The following is a 23,376-nucleotide window of genomic DNA, read 5'->3' as shown; positions in this document are numbered from 1 at the left end:
ATCTGGTACTTTCAATGTTCATTATTTTGGAGATGAGTAATCCAACACCATATACTTTAGTTTTGTAATTACTTGTTTCTCAAACTGGTATCAGAGATTTCACATGCAAACATTTTTACTATGTGATTGTATAGATTTAAATTTTTTTCTGTCATAGTCCTCATAATTATAGAATCATAGAATGGTTTGAATTCAAACACTTACCAGTAGTGAATTTACCTAAATGACACTTTGTGCATTAACGTTTTCTAGATATGTAATGCTTCTGTTACATGATCATACTCCTTCAGGACTGGTTTTATTGTGCTAAGTGAATTATCTGAGGTTTTTATGAAGTTTGAGTTGTGTAAAGAGTCACGGAAACTACAGAAAAAAAAAGGAAACAACCGAAGAGTTGTGTTCCAGACTACTGTAACAATTTTCTGTGGCCGCAGTAGAGTTATGCAAGCGTAGAACTCTTTGAGGGTGACAAAAAGATGGATGAGTAAAAGTGATGAGACAAAGTCAATGCATTGCAGTACAGAATAGGGTGATAATATTGACACCGTCTGTTCCACCCTTGTAAAGCCATTGATGGTGACTCGTAATTCTGAAGATTATTCTGATGATAATTCTGAAGGAGGGGGGCTTTTGGAAGGAGGTGACATCATATGTTTGCTAGCAGGTAAATACCCTGGAAACTCCTATATACGTATGCCAAACCCATTACAGACTTCTCTCTCAAATTCTGGTGTTTAACAATTTCTTTTAGGCAGAAATTGTTTCTTGGGTTATTCTCTGTTCATATACTGCCTGTCATTACAGACTCATGAATGGAGCTTACAGACTTCAGAAGAGAAGGAATTAATTCTTGCCATTAATTTTATTACTATCAAGTACCATTTTAACTTATAGCTGCTTGACTTGGATGGCTTGTACAGTATCCTTTAGGATTCCTTTTCTTTGTAAAGTTTTTTCCTAATTTGAAAGATGACAAATCCCTTTTTTGAAATTTAATTAATTAGATGTTCAGACCCTCAATAACACATGGGAACAAAGTTGCATTCCTACAAGGATATGTTAACCTTGAAAGGTTTGAGGTTTTCCTTGAATTCAGAAGAGCAACTGTTTAGAAACTCCTTGTTCAGGAAACATAGGTTATAAAAATGATGATAATTAGTTGGATATGCCATCATTTGTTTGCAATGGACTCTTCAAGAGAAGGGTGAAATAGGTGTGCTTAAATAGCAGCACCTCGGAGCATCCCAACTCTGAGAAAGCTATCATCACGTTCACAGCTCTTAAGCCGTGACGCCACACAGCGCACATGATGTTGGACGGTGTTACAAGGGAAAAATCAACTGATGCAGTTCGATGCAATGGATATTCTCTTCAGCATAATGGCTTATTTTAGTCACAAATCTTTGGTGAACTCAGGACTACCAGGGCTTGCTTTGTAAACTGCCCTTGGTCATGATGTACTTACCTTGTTAGCAAGCGGTGTCATTGCTGTAAACGTTTCCCTGTTTGTGTTGCTTGTGTTTGGTTTAGAACTTTATATGCTTTGATAAGATTCACTTATAAATTTACTAAGTCTTTAAAACATTTATTTCTGTCATTTTTAGATTGCAGCATGCCCCATTCTGAAAACTGGCAAATTTTAATCATTAATCATAATCAACTAGACTGCAAAATTACACTGCATTTCTTGCAGTCTGTAAAACTAGTGTCAGGACCTATTAAGATACTGAACTATATGTATTCCTTTGTTTTGTTTCAGTTTTTGCTAAACTATGTTTTGCAGCCTGAACAATAATAATTGAGGGTTTTTTTTTGTGATTCTTCATGTGTGCCTTTGCTCGGTTAGACAGACAGGAGGTAATTGTAATTAGGTTTATTGGTTGTTATAAGCAATTATCATGTCTGCTGCTGGAGTATATTTTTATAACCATACTAGGGCTTCTAAATAAGAAATTTTTACTTCTGTTGTCTTGTTGGCAATGCGTGACAGTTTGTTGCCAGAGATGATTTCCTTAGTGAAAAGGGGAAAGGTGTGTGAAAGTCTTTATGCGTGGCTGCTCTTTCTCAGTTCAGTGTGGGAAATGCAGTAGCGCGTGAGAGGCAGTGGGTCTGAGGACTCTTGTTCTAAAGGTGACATTTTTATTGATTTTTAATCTGGAGCTACTAGAAATATGTGAGTAAGTGTCCTGGCTAATTTTAAGTAAGTCAGTGATTATAGATTTATGTGAGCCTGAACTTCCCAATTGCATTTCCTTGCTGCTTACACAATAAAATGACAGATTAAAAATAAGCTGTTTAGGCTATATATGCTCTATGGAAAAAAATGAATAAAAATGCTTTCTTAGACTGTTTTGTGCTAAATTGAAGCTATATAACAATGCACTTCAGGGCTTGGATTTTCTTTTTTGTTGTTGTTTTTTAAGATGCAAACTAGAAATAAGTATGGGAGTGAAGGATCTGTAGTTTTAATTTTGATGTGCAGAGTCTGAAATCAACTTTTGAGCTTCTCACTGGAAGTCAAAGTTTTTAGAAGTAAATTAATATGCCTGAGCCCTCACATTGTTGAACATGTGGATGAGGAGATTTTTAAATAGTTACAGTCTGAGACCTGAAGTTTCTGTAATACCCTGGAGCAAAGTAGCAGTAGTCAGTGCTGTGGACCACACAGAAGCACGGAGCCTTTCAAGTTCTATTTTGGGTTGCACATGTTAAAGTAAAAACATTTCTAGGATCATAAGAGATGCATTTGTAGTGAACATATAAGATGATCCATTGTGGATGATTTGAGATTAAAAGGAACCCCAAAATTCCAACAAAAGGTGGAAAGTGAAATGTAATCTCCTCAGTTATTTTCATCTGGAAAAATAAGATGATAATTAATGACTCCCCATGAGTAAGACGTATAGCTCTTATGTTTCAAAAGAGTTATGGCATACTTCGTTGTGAACAGCTCAACAGTTGAGTTGTTTAAGTTGAAGAAACCATGTCTTTGGAGTAGGAATTTTTTTGTGTTACAAACAAAAGAAACAAAAGCTGCCTTCAATATGCAAGGTGGGAAGAGACTAATCTGGCCTAGGGCCAATTTGATATAAAACTTTTGAGAAACGAAACTTAGCAAAATTTATATGTCATCATTGCAATGCTGCATCAAAGAGGCAGTTATCCTAGCATATGCTGAACTACAAAATGTGCGATTTTTTTCCTTTATCAGAAAAAAAAAAGGAAGTTTCTTTACACGCTTCGTTAGAAATTCAAACTGTGCATCATTATATCAAAGGCTATCTTTGTTTTGTATTATGGCTTCTAATGTATGGTGTTGTACTTACAAAATTGGAAATGTTAACATTAACCATTTGCTCTTAAGGGTCACGGGCTAAACGATGTAAAATTCGAGCATAAGGTAAGGCAGCTGGATGCAAAAGGCAGAGTGATGCTGTTGGGGGCTGGTTCTTGAGTGCGATGGGAGGAAGAGGTGTAGGAATCTGGCCTAGCTGTAGAGAGAGCATTAGGGAGTGGAAAGGTATAAATTGGAAAAGACAAGAAAGATTAGAAGAAAAGGAGGCAGAGAAGTACAATCTAAAGATGAGAAATAAGAATTTGTTGTGGCAAGTGACAAGAATGAACTGGAGCTGGACTGATGTAATGGGAATTGATTTGTGGGAGTGTTATAGGTATAACGAGTGGAAGAAAAATGAGAAAACATCGAGTCTATTCTAGTTAAAGCAGTGAACAGATGATAAAGAAAATGACAGGTTTGTGAGGAAGGGAAAGGATGAATTTTATTGCAATTAATATGAAGAGAAGTTTAGCAAGAGCCCAGAAGAACAGAGAGAGAGGGTATTGCTGAAGTCCTGGGTATGGGGGTTGGAGAAATTGTTGTCAGCAATTGCATCTGGATAAAGTTTACAGAGAAATATGAAGATCTCATGTTTTATTCATTGCTATGCTGATGTTAGGTCATCAGTGCCTCTGCCGTTTATGAAGTATTGTACTTAGGTCCTCACGTACCTAGGAAGAGATGCTGTTTTAAAGTAAGGAATATACAGCCATACTTGTCATCAGGAGTATGAAAGCCAGGCATGGGAGGAAGGGTACGTCTTCGCAGATGCAGTGCAATGCTGTGATCGTACTTTAGAGACTGGTGATAACGAAGAGAAATGCTGAGAGGACAGTCAAGAGTGCAATAAGGGAAGACATTCAAAATTTTGTACATCCAAACTTGTGATATTTTTTGGAAAACCTCTGAGAGCTGCTGTGACCATTTTCACTTTAACAGCCTGCTAGTGAAGCTGAGAGCCTGCTTACCTCGTTGCTGTTCCTTTCAGACTTACCAACTCCTTCCCTTCCTCATGCCTGCTATTTCAGAAATACTTTCTAATTTGTATTTCAAGTCCAGTTAAGAAATAGTTTAAGCTACTAAAAAATACTGTTCACATTGAACAAATACTGAACAAACAAGTTGATCAAAGGCGTTCCAGTGGGTGATGCTCTTGCTTCTGTATATGATAGAGTACAATATAGCTGAGCACTTTTGAACTGGTCCAAGCAGTTTCACAGTTGAGTCGTTTTTTATTTGCATAAGTAGAGTTGATGTGGGTTCATTTTGGCTGTACCTTTATTTATTCCAACTAGTCAATGTGAAGGCTGCATGTAAGTTCTTTTCTTAAAGCCTGAAATGTTTGGTGTAGGAGCATGCAAAAATGCTGAAGCACAAACTTAAAAAGAAATCCCTCAGGATCTTGTGGAGAAATGAGTATCCAGTGCTCTTCAGTCAGCTTTAATTCCAGATATTCGTATAGTTTTTTACAGGATGGAAGTCATAGTGATTCAAAATATCACTAAATCTTCATGCTTTGTGATATTTAAAAAAAATCAAAGCCATTAGCCTGATTTAAGATATATGGCACATGTAGGCAACAAAGTAGATACCAAGCTTGGCAGAGATATGGCACAAAATAAAAGATGGTTTGAACGTTTGAGGCCAAGGGCCCTCCTCTATCACTTTCCATATACACTAAATTTGTTGTTATTGTTTCATGCTTTGTGGGGGTGATACGTGGAGGAATGAAAGAAAGAGGAGTGAGACTTGCTATCACAAGAGAAAAAACAAGAACAGAAATCCACTTTTAAGCTGTGCTTTTGCTGATCCTGTAGTTTTAAGTTTTTGCTAAGGGCAAACTGGTAATATTGTAAAGGAAGGCGCTTGCACACAAGAAGTTCTGTGACACTGAGCATTCCTGAGTGATTTTTCTCACCAGCTTATCAAGTGCTTTCTGTACAAAATTGCCAATGTGTGTAAATTGTTATGGATGTTTCAAAAAATACTTTGTGCCAGTTGCAATTAAATGCGGGAGGATACTATGAATAATACAGGTTGAAGGTTTGAGTTGGGGTTTTTTTTGAGCAATGTGCTATTTGACTATAAAATCATGTTTCTGTCATTTGCCTAACTTGCAACTCTGAGAAATGGTCACCTAGTGTGTTATATGCTATAAAACACTGTGTAGCAATTCAGAAATATCCTTTACAATAAAAAAGTTCATGATTGTCTCTTCTTCATAGATAATTCTGTGAAATAATAGGTATTTAATGTGTCCCATTTGTTCTGGCAAACCATTATATTTGGTTACACGGTTTATTTATTGTAACACAAGAAAATGTTTTCTGTTTTAACTTACTGAACTGACATTTTATAAACAAGGTGCCCGCTCCTTTTCTTCTCCATTGGGAACAACTCAGTTTTAGTCAAAAGATGGAGGCAATCCAGAATGAAGAAGGGCAGATGGATTTACTTTTACCCAATACATACCTTTTAAAGCTTTTAGAAGTTCTAGTAAGATGGATTTGACCACTCCTCCTTTTTCTTTTTAGATAATTAAAATTTTTTTATGTGCTTTCATGTGATTTTTAGTACTAACATTATAGAAGGACTGCTGGGACTGCGGAGATGACCTATTCTTCTAGCATATTAGCTGGTAGGAATACCTGGAATTTTCTTTAGTTTTTTTAACATTTCAGAAGTAATCTCCATAACTGAAAGCACATCAAGTCAACGCTTGAGACACTTCTCTCCCAGGATGCTAGCTGTCCTCCTGCCACTGTCTCTTCCTTGCTTTGTCACTGTTATCTGTGCCCCTCTTCTGGGGTGACAGTGGCTTTGGTTACAGCAGCAGCTGGTAGGGACCGCGTATATTTATTTTCTAATGGTGTCCAGGGCAGATACTCCTTTCATTCCTTGTGTTGTCATCTTTTGAGTCCATACTGGGTCAGTTGAAGTAAAACCATTGCTTAGTTCCTCCTTGCAGGCAAAAAATCTTAAGTACCAAGCTAGCTTTGTTGTTAGAATAGCAAGTAGTCTTATTTTCTTGGTTTTATAAGTTATTGTTAGACCAGCACAAATAGTTTGATATTTGGTTTAGATTGGATATTAGGAAAAATTTCTACACTGAAAGGGTTTTCAATCATTGGAACAGGCTGCCCAGGGCAGTGGTTGAGTCACCATCCCTGGAGGTATTTCAAAGACGTGTAGATATGGTGCTTAGGGACGTGGTTTAGTGGTGGACTTGGCAGTGTTAGGTTAATGGTTGGACTCAATGATCTTAAAGGTCTTTTCCAACCTAAATGATTCTATGATATTCTGCTTCTGACCTCCTGGTTAACTTAGAGGAAAAAATACCTGTTTGAAAGCTCACAGGGAAGCTCTTGGGTTTTCCTCACTGAAAACTGCACTGAGCTGGAAGTCAGGATCGTAAAGTAATTCCTGCCTCATGGAGGACAAAGCCCAGTGTTGGGACAGTGTTCTGAAGTGATGTACCAGTCTCCCTGAGGAAGCATCTGTCATCATTGCCTGGGTAAGGGAAGAGCAAAAAAGACAGAATTTAGTACTGTCTAGAAAGAAGTCTCAAGTACTCAATTATGGCAAAATTTCTGCTGTCACATGAACAAACTGCCTCAGGTGATGACTTGCTGCTGGCTGTAGTTGATAATTTTTGAACTTCTGTCACAAGTTAAGCCTTTAATTTTAGTGCTATCAAGAAACAAGTCTTCTCTGGTATCAATTTAGACATTGATATCAACTCACTAGTTTTTTCCTTGAGGCTACAGTTGTAATACACGCTTTGTCCTTAACCCATCCCAAGTTTGAAGCTCAGCTTAGAGTCCCAAATCCCTGCTTCAAATAGTGGCATTTTTGCTACTGTTTGGCCCCACATTGTAACCTGGGATTTTGTGAAGAGGTCTTTACTTCTGCTTCTGTCAGGTCACATGATGTTCCTTGATAAATCCCGCTTTTTGTTGTGAAACAGTATTTTCTGCTATTTTGTCATCTGGATTTAGGAGGAGAGCCTCTTCCTTAGCTTCTGCTTCTTTATTGCCTGGATCTTAGTGGAAAAATGAGGTAGAAAACAGAGCTCACATCTTTTCCATTTCATAGAAGGCATATTCAGATGGAGCTTATCGGACTTTTTTCTATGGTCTTCACATCATTTACTCTCTCACAGTTGAAAGTCAGGCAGAGTCAGCCCCTCCTTCTCAGAACGACACTTGGGGTACGGCTGGCATCCCAGCATGGACAGTCAGGCATCACAAAGTCGCTTTTTGACAGTGACAGAGGGCTTGAATGTAATCTGGTTTACCAAATTCAGGAAAAAGAACCAAGGTTGACGGATTTTTATCCTTTAAAGAGCAAATCTCAAAGAAGAAAGCTAACACACATTAGTTTAGACTTGAAGACAGTGTGCTTGAGTGAGAAATGTGGTTTGTTGTTTTATATAATTTCAGTAGGCAATATTTAATAGTCTGTAATTAAATGGTAATGAAATATAACATTCTCAGGCACTAATGGCACTTAGATTATTTGGCAAGATAAAGCCTCAGAATATGAAGGTGTCTTTCAGAAACATCTTGAAGGAAAAAATTATAATGACACAAGAAAGCTTACAGATTCAAAGATCTGTGTAACTAGAATATACTTGTTACTCATTCTGATCTCTTTTTCCTTTGGTTTGCACTCTGACAGATAGAATCAGTAATTGAGAACTAGCTTTTATTAATTTTAAGCTCTTCTAAAGCTTCTTATTTGCCATAATACCTAGGTATGTGTATGCATATGTTTGCAGAAACAATTAAAAATCTTCAGCTTAGAAAGAATTAAAACTAACTAAACCCGGTTTTGAATAGGAATGTGGAAAAGAAAGCTAATTTTCTCTTCTCAGAAATCTTATAACTTTTCCTAACCTTCTGTTTTTGTCTCATTCTCTCAGCATGACAGAGTACAGAACAGGTCAGGAGGAGATGCTGTTAGTACCATGTGCCAGTTCTATACTGGAGTGGTAAAGTAAAGGAAGCGTAAATGTAGTAAGTAGTAGCAAAAAGCCAAAATGGTTTCTGTTAAGTGGTTAATAAAGTTACGTATTCTACTTGAAAAGGAGGAAATTTTTCTGAGTAGTTTGGAGGAATATGGAAGTTACTCGAAAAAAATGAGTGCTTTTTAATGCCTTACAGTAATGTTCAGATCTATTCCACAGGCACCTAAGCAGAAGAAAATTTTTTCCCTTTCACAGAATCACTGAGTTTATTGTGGTGACTGTGCAGGGAAATGTATTGTATGATCAACGTTTCCAAGCTCCTTGCTTGGAAATTAAATGCAGATGTTTTCAAATAATCAAAGATGTGGGCATGTTTTATTCTAGTCGATAAATGCTCAAGACACTTTCCAAGATTTTTATTTTGGAATTCAGAATTAGATGCCGTAAATGGGTAAGCTCTATACTTTACACATATCATGTTCTGTGGGATAGGCAGTTTGGCAACTGAACCAGGCAATATTGAAATAAATTGCTACTTTTAAATATAAACATTACATAAAACTCATATGAGGAGGGAAATAAGCTGAAGTCTTACTTTCTTTTCAAGAGAGCATGATGTAGACTAATTTGATTAACAGAATACTTTACATAATCAAATTATGGATAATTCATGGCACTCCATGATGATTACAAAAGGTTGAAACTTAAGGTCATTGTCACTACCCCCACCCTAAATCTTTAAAAGGCAGGTTTTAAAATTAGGAGTCATGTGAACTTAAACATTGCTGATGTCTTCACTTTTAAGTAATACAGTAATAAAGTTAGATCCTGGCAGCTGGCGTTCTTGTGGATTGACATGGCTAATTGGCTTTGGCATCTTAGCCTCAGGAAACCTCATCCATCACTACAGAGCAGGACGTTTGGCAGGAGTCAGAGAAAACATTTAATACTTTGTCTCTTGCTGTCTATGCAAAGCTGCTTTGCATTTTTGAACTTTACAGTGTATCTTGGTAGAAGCTCGATGTAATGCTGATCTTTATGTTCCTTTAACATGATCTTTTATAGTTTTATCTGTTTGACTTTCTAGAATTAGCAAAAATGTCAATATTGCAAATCAGTTTTGAATTTACCTCTCAGATAAAGCTTATAGCTTATGCAGAATTTCATATCAGAAATTACTAAGTACTAAAGAAAGCTAATTGACTTCTGTGGTTAACTCTTTGCTAGTTAGTAATTGAAATTGAAGTAATGCTTAACTTGAGGTTCTGAAGAGCTCTTGCAGGTACCCTTCTGTAGTGCACATAGGATTTCTGCTTATGAGAATTCGCTGTGGGCAATGATTTGATAGATCAAAAAGATGGGTCAGAGAGAGTTCAAGGCTTCCCAGCAGGTGAAATCCCAGTAGTGTTTCAAGAAAGCTGAGGGTTCTACTGGTGGAAGGAAAGGCTTTCTGAGGTCTTCTGGGGGGAAGCTTGTGAGAGCAAGAGTCTCCTGCTCTTCCTACTTCACAACAATCTTGGCAGTCATCTTCCCTTCTCTGATCTTTACATTGTCAGGCAGTCACATTTTCCTCCTCAAACCTTCAAGAAACACAGTTGTTACTCGCCTTTCTCAGCAGCCATCCCTGGTACCTGGCAGTTTCCGCTGCCCTCTCGTGCTTCCAAGTTTGTGGGATTTGGGAAGAAGGGGAAATGGGTCTGCTCTGGGAGAAGGTGGGGGGAAATGCAGTCTGAGGGCTGAAGAAGTTGTGGTGGGACTGTAAGCAAAAATAATACTTTCTCTTCCTGTATGTGATAATGTAGGTGTAGAAATGGAACCGTCTTTGTAAGGAAGGGATTTTTTTCTATTTCCAGCAGTATTTGCCATTTGCATCTTCACTTCTGCTTCAGAGCAACGTGCAGGGTCCAGGTGCTGCTGGCAGGAGGAAAATGCCCCGAGTGTTCAGCAGAGTGGGTGAAATGCTGCTGCAGGCTTGTCCCTCCTTCCCTCACCCCAAACCCTGAAGTCCTCTGCTGGAGCTTGAAAATCAGAGTGGATGTTCTGCGGTCTGTAGGAGTGGTGCACAAGAGGACAGTATGTGAGGCAGTGGGCTATTAACGCATCCACTTTATCAAACGGCGAGTAAAGAATGAAGGAAGGCTGTTCTTGAGCTGGGTTCTCTGCCAACTCTTGATGCTTTGGGGAGCAGTTGTAATGACCTATTTACCAGGTCATTAAATACCAAATGTACCAGGAGCACACAAAATTTAATCTGCTTGCTCTTGTTGGAGCACAAAGTACGTAGGCAAAGATACAGAGGTCGGTGGATCTGCAGAAGTGCTGAGTGCATTGGCGAGAATCTGTAAATACCCACTTTAACTATGTCTCTCTACTGTCTTTTAACAAAACTGGGAAATTTTAATGTATAGAATTTTTGATTCTTTATTTTTTGAGCTTTTGACAGTCCTACTCAAAATCTTCCTGTTACTGTGTTGATGATAGCTGTTGTCAAGCTGTCTCTTTGTGGTTTCTGGGATTGATAAAGTATTATGAAAACTAGTCTTGGAGTATGATTTCATTTTATGGAAGAAGAAAGCTTCAATTCTCTGTTAAAAATATGCACAATGATAGCATTTCTAAGAGGAATACAGTTTATAGAGCGTAGGTTCATCCTGCTGGTTTGTGATATGGTTTTTTTTTAAGTTTTTTGTTTTGGTTTTTTTTTTTACACAATGTTAATCTTACCATAGAACTGGCTGGTGGAATGAGTGTGCGTTGTTTCTGATTAATCATATATTACATTTAATTATTATTTTCTGTGCTCCACATGTTTCAGTTGAAATTACATCTTTCATGCTTTTAATTACCTGTATCCACTCCTAGTATATTAGTGCCAGGTCTAGTCTGATATTGTTCCTGACGTCATTTATAGGATAATGATAATTAAACAGAACAGCAGTTTCAGCCCAGAAGTCATTTCACTCCTTTTAAAACTCTAAGCCATCAAAATAAAAGTCAGTTGTGTGTTTGCAGTTCCACAGAAAGTTTTGGAGCAAAAAAAGTTTGGTCTAAAAATTATAAATAGCTTTTTTTTCTGGACAAAAGTGAATTGTTTTGGAAAATATTAGTTAGCTTCTCCTTTTTCATAGTTTCTGTGATGCAAAACAAAACCTATACCTTTGCGCATACAGTCTGAAATAATAATTGTTATATTTTCACTTCTACATTTTGAAGAAGTATTTTCTTTGTTAAAAGGTGTCTCATGGCTATGTATAAAAATGATTTCAAAAGTGTTATTGTAAATAAGTAAATATTTGGACGTAGGTTTATGATCAGATATAATCGATGTGCTGGTGCATAGCTATAACCTTGTGTAAGCTGGCAAATGTTAACACGTGGCTGTTTAAGTTCTTTACATGATGCTGTTACGGGATACGTAGATTTTTAAACAGTGCTGAGACTAAGTTTTTTAATTGTGTAAACAGTCACTGGTTTGGCATTCAGGGGGAGGTGGTTCATTTGAAATCTTGTCTCTCTGATATGCTCCTTATGTCTCTAATAAGGTTAGAAAAGCGGAGGAGGAGAACTTCTAGCACAGCTTGTAAATGTCAGTGTGGATGGAAGTCAGGTCAGCTTGAAAACAATATTGGTGTTGGAAAAGTGAAAGGAAAAAAATCCTTTCTCAGAGCTGGGTTTTAACAAGAAAACATTGTTTAAGAAAATGTAGAATTATGATCATTTTTGGTAAAGCAGAAGGAAGTAATTCTGAAGTATCAAACTACATCTAGGAAATGTGGGGAAAGTTGAAGACAGAGTAAGATTTATTGCAGTGACATCTAAAGCTGACTGGTTTTCCTAAGGCAGTTTTTTATGTTGGTTTGAGCCCTGTTCACATGTGAAACTTTCCAATTAGTGTCCTGTCTTTGAGAGTGTTCTGTCTTCAGAAGACAAACTGACTTTAATAGCACTTTTACAGGAAAATCCAGAGACGGGTGTGACAGTACAATCTTTTCTGAATCTCCTCTACCTTTTCCACCCTTTCCACACAATAGAGCAACGATCAGCAAATCAGACTGTTAGTCATGCTGGAAATTTCAATAGTGCATCAGTTATCGTATCTTATGACAATATTCTGTTAAATAGGGTTATTTCAGAGGAGCTTCATCGTTTGAGGTTGGTCTCGTGGTCACTTCCTTGTGAATCTTCTTTTTGTTTTTTGTAATGTGCATGGTGTGATTCTTTGAGGAGTTTCTTTATGGTTCAGTAATCTTTGCTCAGAAGCAATGGAGTGCTTCAGTGGCTGTTTCTCTTCCCGAGGATTGCAGGACATTTTTGCAGACTTTGTTAAAATAAGTCTGGAAATAGGAATTCCATGTTCAATATTTCTAGGGAGAAGAATGATCTGAAGTGGGAATCAGGAAGAGGGTCTGAATGCCATCTATTTAAAAACATACATTTCTTGACTTTAATACCTGGTTTATGTTGACAGAACATGTTTTGTCAATGAATTGGCACATATGCAATATTTCTGAATTTTATTAAGGATATCCACCATACCTTGGGTTACAAAGATATGGTTTCAGTAAGATGTGTTAGATTGACTTTCCATGAATTTTAAATAACTTCAATAAAAATGCCCTGAATTTGTTTAACTTTCCTCCAAAATCAAACTTAATAAATTGTCACCTTTGAATATTTTAAAATGTTAATGATAATACTCTTTTTCAGTTGCAAATCTCTTCATCTTGAAAAGTTACGCTTTCATTTATTTAAAATCATTTGTGTCAGTAACCTTGGGTAAAGTAACTGGTGGCTTCAGTCTCTTTCATTCAAGTTAGCTGGTACAAATCCTGAGGCAAAATGCTGTTTGCAGCATTTTGTTTGCATAATTTTATGTGCTGTTTTGCAGATGAGTATGTTGATTAAAAGGTCTCTAAATATCAATCAAGTTGCAAAAATTTTCAAAGAATGCTTTTACAGTTGGATTGGAAATATACGCTCTCTGTATTCATAAGCTCGTGCCCCACTAACTGCTTACAAATACTTTATAAACAATTGTATTTGCTTCCAGTAGTTGAAAATTTAAACTATTTTAGGTGTTTGTATAGGAATTTTTTTTTGGTTAAGAACAACAAACCCCCTTCCCTGCTTCCTGACACACACACATGCGCACACACTGTCTTTGTCTCTATTTTTCTCTCTCTTTCTGTCTTTAGGGATGTTTTTATTAACCAGCAGGAGCTTTACAAACTGTGGTCATTCTCCCATATAAAAATGTTCTTTTAACACACTGAAATTCTCTGCTGTCCAAGAAATGACTTCTTGAATAACCCTTTTGCTTTACATTTAAACCTTGGTGTTCACCATGTCTTTTATTCTTAGCCTAATTAAGACTGCTGGAAACCGAACCAGGTTCCCGAGCACGTTAAGCCGTGCAAACTGGCCCCTTGAGTCCTGAGCCGCAACTCTGGCGTACAATATCAACTGTTTGGGGTTGAAATGAATACACTGAACTTGAATATGGGCATTGTTTGCTAATGCTTGCAAATCATAGTAAGTTAGTGGCCTTAGGCAAAGTAAGAGGTAATGGGAATTCAGTGATGTAAATAACCTTGCTGGAGAACTTTGCCATGGTCATAAATAACAAAGCTTTTGGATGCCTCCCCTCCTTCTCCCCTAAAGAAAATCTAGATAGAATTTCTGCTGAATTGCATGACTGCCTGCTTAAACTCCATTTATAAATCTGAATATACCAGAGGTTAAAGATATTTCTATTTTGATAAGTTTTGGAGTAAGGCTTCTCACTGATTTGTTAAGAAAGTCTTATTAATGGGCAAAAATCTGCAATTTTTCTCTCCAAATTCTAGCCTGTGTAATGCAGGTTGTATATCGTACATGTGGAGACTCAATGTGTGTCAAACTAGAAAGATTATTTTTGGAACTTTACTGAATAGAGTTACTGCAATCTGTAGTTTGAGCGGCAACTTAAACCGAAGTCAAACTGATTTGTGTTAACCAGTATCCTCTCGTGTGGAAGGGGGTTGGAAGGAAACCTCAAACACAGTGAAAGTTTTCCAAAATAGCTCTGAACTGAAAACAGAAAGGTGTTCTGAGTGGTATTAGGGAACTCTGGCTACAGGAATGTTGCCACTGGGTTAGGAGGAAAGGCCAGCATAGCAGTCTATCGGTGAGCATCATGACCTTTTGCTGAAGTAGATGATGAGTTACTTGAGATTTGCTGAAATCATTAGATAAAAGAAAATGTTAGGCACTAAAATGAAGAAAATGAGTCAGTGTTTTGCAGTCCTCTAAGAAACAAAAGCTGTAGTTTATGTTCATTTTTGCATATTTAACATAATTTTTTCAATTTGTGCATCATCTTGTGTGCAAAATCTTCAGCAGGCTGGACGTGTGGGTCCCACACTGTGGGCAGATCTAAATTAAGCCATAGGACCATATCTCTTTTTTTGGTCTGTAGTATAGGCATGGTTCTTTTCACTCTCTTCAACCTGCCCAGTCTGCTTGACTGGCCGCAATGCACTGCAATAAATACTTACAAATTCAATAATTCTACATTGATCTGTGGTTACTGTTGTTTTGTACTCAGCTGCATACTATTTATCTTGCAGCAGTGTTCAAAACAGTGCTTTAAATTTTGACTTGTAATTTTAAATGCAGAGAATTAATTAATCTGTTAGTTCACTGATATTTATCCATTGATTAGAAAAATAAGAGATTTTTTTTAAAACAGGAAGTTTCCCTGGTTAGAGGTCTTTTTTTGTTAATGAAAAAAACTGTGCAGAGTGTATTTGTGTTAAACTCTAATGGGTTAACATCATGATGAACAAGAAAAGTGTTTGTATTGCTTACTTTTTAAGGAAAATGGGTGGGAACAAATTGAGCAAGAGTTTACAGGTAGCTTGAGCAGGTGATTTGGAGAAAAGTACTTCACAGGTTTGGTGATAGTCCTAATACGGAATTTTGAGGACAAAAACCCCATAGGGAGCTCTTGGAATTTTTTGAAATAATCACTTAATATCTATTAGATTGATAAAATGAATAAGAAGAGGAAATATGTGTCATTAAAACACAATAACTGACAGCCTCTATGCCATTTTTTTGTCTCCTGAAATATTTTGAGACTGGCAGTTGAGATTATATTGAGGAATGTTTGGGTAAGCACGTATGATGATCCTTGAGGTCCACGTTTAAGTCTTAAATAGTAGCTTTATTGGGCAGTACCACCCGTGACTCCCAGAAAGATGCAACTTGGTGCAAATGTAGTCTGGGACACTGCTGGAAGTGGTAAGGCTACCAGTAGTGAAGATGCACCACTCTTCTGTACAAATTGTAACTGCCAAAGCTGGCAGTTGCCCCCACCCCCATCCTGGTTTTGGCTGGGATAGAGTTCATTTTCTTCCTAGCAGGTCGTATAGTGCTGTGTTTGGATCTAGGATGAGAATACTGTTGATAACACACTGATGTTTTAGTTGTTGTTAAGCAGCGTTTACAATTAAGTGAAGGACTTTTCAGCCCTCCAGGCACTGCCAGTGAGGAGGCATGAACCCTCCGAGGAGGTGCACAAGAAGCTGGGAGGGGGCATGGCCAGGACAGCTGATCCCGACTGCCGGAAGGGACATTCTATACCATATGATGTCATGCTCTGTATAGAAGCTGGGAGGAGCTGGCCAGGGAGGGCTGCAGCTTGGGAACTAGCTGGGCATCAGTCGGTGGGTGGTGAGCAATTGTGCTGCCTTGTTTTGTATACCCTGTTATCATTATTATTATTATTCTCTTCCTTTTCTGTCCTATTAAACTATCTTTGCCTTTTTTTTTCTTACCAATTCTCTTCCCCATCCCACTGGGGGAGGCAGTGAGCGAACAGCTGTGTGGTTGTGTTAGCTGCCAGCCGGGTTAAACCACAACACCCCCTTTTGTCATGGGATTGGTAAGCAATGGAATAGGTGGTAGAGAAGCAAAAATGAGCAGAAGGAGAAGCTTATGAATTTTCCAATGTATTATGTGATGGCTGAGGGAGAAAATGGCAGGTGAGAGTAAGGACAAAAGGGTGAAGCATATTGTACTTTGCTTATCTCAAAAACTTGATTTTTTTTTTTGTTTGTTTTTGCAGTGAACTTGGGGGTTTTATTTAAAAAACCAGCATTTAGGAATTTTAAATATGGATAAATTTTCCTTTTATATAGTAATCTGAAAAGCTTGAAGACTTGTAAGATATGTCTTTGGAAGAAAATGAAAAATAGATGGGTCAGAAAAAGGGGAATAATTGTTCACAAAGAGAATACTAAGACTGGTTGGTTGAAGAATTCATAAAATATTCCTGTTTTGCAGCTAAAAAACAAATACAGAGCAACTGTGTACACGTCTTCATGCTGAACTTAGAAGCACAGATTCTGATTTTTTTTTCATATTCTAGTTTTCACAGAACCATATTCACTAACTCCATTTTCAGTTCTTTCAATTCAGCCACAGAATTTTAAGTTGGCACTTGAACACAATCATGGCAAAATACTAGGTAACGGGGAAGAGCACTGATTGTTGTCGTCATATATGCTCTGGAAAAGAGGAAGCTGAGAAGACAAAGTTTTCCTATTTATAATTTGTCTAGGATTGTGGAAATGAGAGCTGGTTCTGGAGACTTGCAGAAGACTCTCATACTGTGCTGTTGACGAAGTGGCAGTAATGTGATGCATGTGGGGAGAAAAATCCTGTTTTATATACGCAGTGTTGGGCTCTGAATTGTTACTTGGAGGGACAGGAAGTTGGAATTATGAGGAAAATGTCATTTCAACACTTTGTAGCTGTTAAACACCTCCCACTCTCCCCAGCCCCCTCAATTTAATATTAAGGTTGATTGGGAAAGGAATAGAGGATAAACCAGAAAAATCATTGTCACATCACTATATAAATCATGGGTGTGCTGACAGTTTTACTACTGTCTGCAGTTCTGGTCCTCTTTAAAGTGTAATAGAAGTAGAGAAAGTACCTCGTGGAAAAATAAAGATGCAAAGGTGTTGAAGAACATGTGTAAGTGGAGGAGCTAAACTAAGTAAACTTAGCCTGGGGGAGGATGACTTAAGGAGGAATAGGAGACAAGTATGTGAAATCGTGCTTGTGTGGAGACGGGAATAGCGATGAACTGTTTATTTGTAATACAAGAAGGAAGGGATGCCAAAGAAAATTGTTAGCTGTTCAAAACAAACTGATGCACACACACACAAACCTACGCTGAGGAGCGTATCGACGCAGAAGGCCGTGGATGCCAAAAGCTTTCTTGTGGGCGACAAGAAGAGAAATCATGGAGGGGGGGAAATAATTCATTAGGGTAATCAAATGTGAAGATCCTGTATCTTGTTCTGGCAGCTCTGCCCTGTATTTGCTGAAGTGTGCAGCAGGGGAGGTATTTTTCACACATTCGTTACTACTGGTTGTTAGAGACAAAGCATTGAGCTAGGTGGGCCGTGGACCTCTTCTGGTACGGCCGATTTTGTGTTCTTGGGTTTAATACAGGTATTTCTACTTTGCCTTTGGAGGGTGAGTTCAAAGACTTTATATATCTACATCTGGAGAGGTGAGTCTTAGACCTTGGGCCAGTTGAACTCCGGCATCAGTGTTGTGTTAGGGTGAGAAGTGATCCCAGCAGTTGGCTGATTGACCTGCTGGACCCCATCCGATGGAGAGCTTGCTGAGCACATCGCTCCGCTTCCCACTGCGTCTTGGTGTGTAGCCCGTTACCTGTGTATTTGTTGCTCGTCATCCTAGCTGTCCATGCAATAATTAATCGACCGTACATAAGCAGTAAGAGAAAACGCAGGGAAGCCACACGGCAGTTGGCGCTTTGGAGCAGGTTTGGTGGCATCTCTGGAGACACAGTGTTTGTGGTTAGCACTCAGTTATGCAGAGATGGTGCGTGTGGATGGAGGGATATAGCTTACTGTACTAAATCCTTTGTTGGTGTGTGCAGAGAGTGGAAAGTGCTCTCTTCAGCTGAGGTTGTCTCTGATAAATCTGGAAGTCTCGGTTTCAGTGGATGGAGATGGGGGAGCTTTTTAGCAACGTGATTAGTAAGGCCTTTGTAACACTGATAGTGTAGTTTTGCTTTACCTTGTTGTCAGACAAAGCAGATCTTTTCACCTTCCCTCCTCTCTAGGTTAAAAGCACTTGGCCTGGTTAATTGTCATAGGGAAAAAATAGGCAGAAATAATGAATTTAAAAAAAATAAAATGAAGAAATACTGGAAGGTTTGAAAGACCCGTAAATGCCATTAGCAGTTCTGCCTGTAACTCCTGTTTATTCTCTGTTACCTAGATAGAAACAAATCTTCTGGAGAGGTATTTCTTTTTTCAGGCTGGAGGGAGGGAAAGGACGATGGCTTCGTGACTGCAGGAAGGAGGAGATAGCTTCTTTTTAATGTGCTTTTGAGTTTCGGCAATTTCCTCAGCGTACTTTTAGGTAGGAAGATAAATATGCCGATATGGAATCTTTGATGTAAATATCTGAAAGTGTTGAACATTATTTAATCATAATAATGTATATTTTCTAGATAATTATAACAGGAAATGAAATCATTTGGGCAATTACGACTATTATGTCATTCAAAGGGTTAAATGGTATTTTTGCTAGAGACCTTTAATTAAAATCAGTTGCGTTAACATTTCCCTGAAGTAACAGATATGTCCTCCCGTTACATATCTAATTATTTTGGTAATAGTTTAAAAAAATTCCCTGATTTAAATTGAGAATGGTCAAAATGTTAGGCTTTATAAACTTCACTGTAGAAGAAGTTAGAAATAAGGGAGTTCTTTTGATTTTGATGGGTTCGAGCATCTTTTCCATATGGATTCAATTCACATTTTAATCGGAATGTGGAAGTCATTACTCTGACATCTGAAACTGAGGTAGCAATAAAAAAAATTATCACAAACAAGACAGCAGACACAAATTATTTTATGTTTATTACTGGGTGGCCCTTTTGAAACTTTCCCAAAGTTAATTGGTTCCAGATATTTGAGAATTGAAATTGTATTATGACAAATTTATTTCTGGTCATATTTAACTTGAGTGTCCTCAGTAAGGCTGGCTTAAACAAACAGAAAAGTTGTCAACCCACTCATGTCTGTCTCCAGTTTTTGTTGCAGTAGCTTTAATCCTGGTGCTTTGGTTTAATAAAGACCACTGAGAAAACAAACACTAGTAGTGACTGCGCTGCTCTTGTAAATTATTTATCATATCTCTAAGGTTTTACTGTGGCGTAAGTGCTGCTGTGTTAGCTTAAATTGTTCACAAAGATGTCACGTCGGATTAAATGCCGGTGTAGAGTTTATATATGCCCGTGAGCAACGTTTCCCGCTGTACGTGATGGGAACGTGTGCGCACGGGGCTGTGGATGTGCAGACCTGTCCTTGCTCATGGCGAGTGAGCGATCAGAGCGGGGTAACCCACAAAGCCTGGAGTTTCATCCTCTGCGTTTTGTGGTTGTAGGTCTTCGGCGAGATCTTGGATCCGGGTTAGTGATGGGGTTATTTATGTTGCTCGCCATAGGTTAGGTGTGCCAGGAGCCCAGGGCTTTGTATGAGGGAGGCAGGTGAGTCCAGGGCAGGGTGTGCGGCACCTCAAGTTGTTCTTCGTATGAAATGGTACGATGGTTTTTCTGTAGAAAGTGTAGCAGATTTTAAAATATTTGCAAATAAGAGATATGTCTGGCTAAATAGCATTTTAAATGCATGTTGTATACCTAGTCATATACATCTTCCTATATTCATGTGCGGTCTACTGCTATTGCTATTTTTAAATATTTATTCAATATATTCATTGAACATTCATATTCCACTATTTTATAACGATAGCTTTATTTTTCTATTTTAAAACTAAACTTAGGCATGAAAAAACATTATAAAACCAAAGTTAGCTTGGTATTTACCAAACCTGTCTATCAGTAGGTACCTCAAACCTTTTTTGTTCCTGTAAGAACCAAGCCCTTTTACAAATTTCTGAACTTTTAGTATGGATGTCCAGTTTTAGTCTTCAGAGCCTTTTAACATCTAGAGTTAGAAATAGCTAAAGCTGTTTCTAACAAGTAAATCAGGTAATGAAAGTCTTGCAGTGGTAAAGTCAAAAGTAGAAATTGCTAAGAATTAAGTTTCTCTTAATGAAAGGATCTAATTTGTAGCTCGGTATGCCAAGTCCTTGGAAGACAGTCTTTTTCCTGTAAAAGACTGTATTACCAGCTGTGGCACACTAGTAATAAGGTACACACAAAAAATGTGCGTGTTTAAATGTATATATAAACTTTAAAACACACCTGGTGAAAGGGAAGAGAAAGCCTTTGTCTGTCTATGTGTTTTTCAGAATTAGCAGTAAAGTAAAAATGTTAAAGGAAATGTTAGATTTGTGTAGGCATGGCTTTAATTAATACGAGTCTATGTTCTGTAAGTGTTGTGTTTGTAAAATTTATGAAAGAGCACTAAACTACATTAGGGTAATTTATGGAGCAAATAAATGTCAGTTGCTAAGGTAAACTAGTGTAGGAAACAGTGTAACTAGGACAAAAAAAGTGAAGGACCAGAGTAAATTGTAAACATTGGAAGAACAGTGATACAATTGTTTCTTTATATCCACCCAAGCAAGTCTAAGTTCGTTTACAATATATTTATTAACAGTTTCAGGCTAATAAAATGTCACTTACAGAGCAATTTTGGACACTGTCCAGCTCTCTGTTTTGTGTAGCGACAAGTTAGGCCAGTGCTTTTTTCCTTTAATAAGAAAAAAAAAAAAAAAAAGGAATTTGTATTCCTGGCTCTTTTATAAGGTTGTTAAATTTGCCGTTTGGCGTTTGAGCAGTGTTTTGCATTGTGCTCAATTAGTGCAGGCGAAGCAATGGAAGCGCCAGGTTCAGAAATGTACCTAATTACTATAAAACACTGAGAGCGCCATTCATTCTGCATCCTGGCTCCCTGGGTGCCAGCCACAGAGACTCCAGCAGCTTCTGAAGCCTAATCCCGATTCGCGTCTCCACGTTTCTGTGGCACTTGCATTTTGGAAGCTGTAAAGGGGTCTGGCTGTTTACGATCGTGTGTTGCTACACCTCCCATCTGTAGTATATTGTGGAAGTGAAAGCTTGGTGTAAGAAAGACCCTCTGTGGTAGAAGTCAGAGTAATTGAAAAAAAAAGTAAGATGCCACCTCCCTTTCCTGGGGGGAGGAAGGGCTGAAGGGTCTTTTTCAGTTATCAGGGCTCTGGATCAATTTTTTGAATAGGATTTACTTGCAGCTCATACTAGCCATTCTAATTTAACAGCTAGTTTGATGACAGACCTCTCCCAGCTTCATGACAAACCTTTCCCATTAGCCTTTTTTTTGGAGCCTTCTGGTTGATAACTTAATTTTTACACAGGGCCTTTAAACCAAGACTTAACACAGATGAGGATCTGCTGCTTCCTTTGATAAGACTGGTGTTTGAAAGAACAACAACACACCTCACTACTTTAGTTGAAGCTGGTTTATCTGGAGGCTTTTGTAAAATGGTAATTCATCCTTCCCTCTTTCTACTGAGTGAAGGAGCTGACTGCTGTCCAAAAGCTTTCCCATACAGATACTCGTGTTAACGTAAAGCCTGTAACAGAGCTACGTCTGGGGAGCATCTCACCGTTGACAACTCGTGCGAACAATTTTTCTGATGTTTTGATTATGCAATTCCTTTAAATGCCAGTTTTTTAGCAGCTGATGGTGCTGGCCAGTTTGTTGGGTTTTTTCCCCTGTACGTTATGTCAGTGAAGAGGTGAGACTTTAAACATCTGATAGATGAGAGGGAAGAGCTTGTAGCGAAGGCCTGGCCTGAGACATGATAGCTTAACCTGTAGTTAGCTACTCTTAATGTTTGCAAAACAGATGCATTGTTTCTTCAGCCCTGTTCTGAAAGCTTTCTAAAGTGTGAGCCCAGATGATCCTTTAAACGTCTGATTTACGAGCCCATTTGATGTTCCTGCATTTACCAGGATTGAGTTGCTCATGTGATGGGCAACACAGCATGTTTTAGGCTCAGCTGATTGTCTGCCATGGTCTCTAAATTGTTTTTAGTATTGCCACATTCCTTATACAGTTCCTTCTTCTATAAGTGTGATTTATGTACTTTTTCCTCAAGAGCTATGAGCTATTATTTGGCTGTGCTAACGTACAGGATGTTCAAATGAACATGCTTATCCATGCAATCCAGTGCAGTTTATGTAACAGACCTACGACATGTATTGTTACCTTTAAACCTTGCCAGGAATAACTGTACGTTTTGTTCCTAGTCAAAAATCCTCTTGTTATTTTGTACTTGGTTGAAGTGTTTGTTGCGAATCTTAAAATCTGTATCATTTTTTAGCTTCCTTACCTGTTTAACATAAAGAGAATGGGTAAATCTAAGGTGAAAGAAGTGGTCTGGGGAGGGGATTCTGTGGTTTGTCTGCCCCTAAGGTGGGGAGCAAGAATTTCACCTTAAATTTAAATTGAAGTTTAACCCATCTCCTCATTGCTTTCCCTACTTTCCCAATACTGTGATACAACTCTGCATCACTTGGAGTAGTTTAGGAACATGATACAGTTTCTGGATTTGGTAAATGTAGCAGGTGATTTACTGGTGATGTTTCTTGTGTCGTCCTAAGATATGTGCAAACTCAACTCCAGGCTTAAAAAAATCTCTTGCTTTGTGTTTGCTCTGTGTGAATGTCATATGTTGTGCATTGGGACAAGGAATTTTCCTGTTTTCATAAATAATACATTATATGAACAGAGTAGAGTATTACAACAGAATATACAAACCTACATTTAATGTATCGCCAGACATTCATTTGCTAATTCTTATAACAATTCAATTAGTTCTGGTTGTATGCTGCAAAAATGAAATGTGAATGCATGTTTAGACATGAGAAGTAGTTGCCTAGAATTATTTATTCTGATGGTGTTCGAAAAGTATTCGATAACTTAGTGTGATTCAGTGTTAGAAAGCTGAGATGTTTGACCCTTGCTCTTTCCAAATTTGTTGACATATATTTTTTTTATGAACAATTTATGAACAAATTCAGTATTCTTTA

At 37.9% G+C, this 23,376-nt stretch overlaps 1 protein-coding gene across 2 annotated transcripts in view; it reads left to right on the top strand.

The window, feature by feature from the left end:
* Positions 1-23,376, top strand: part of TMEM135 (transmembrane protein 135) — a 187,208-nt gene that overhangs the window by 43,135 nt on the left and 120,697 nt on the right. The window lies entirely within an intron of this gene.

Source organism: Grus americana, chromosome 1, assembly GCF_028858705.1.
Source record: "Grus americana isolate bGruAme1 chromosome 1, bGruAme1.mat, whole genome shotgun sequence".
Classification (NCBI taxonomy): domain Eukaryota; kingdom Metazoa; phylum Chordata; class Aves; order Gruiformes; family Gruidae; genus Grus; species Grus americana.
The sequence above is the reverse complement of the archived record's forward strand: the minus strand, read 5'-3'. Positions and strand labels throughout refer to the sequence as shown.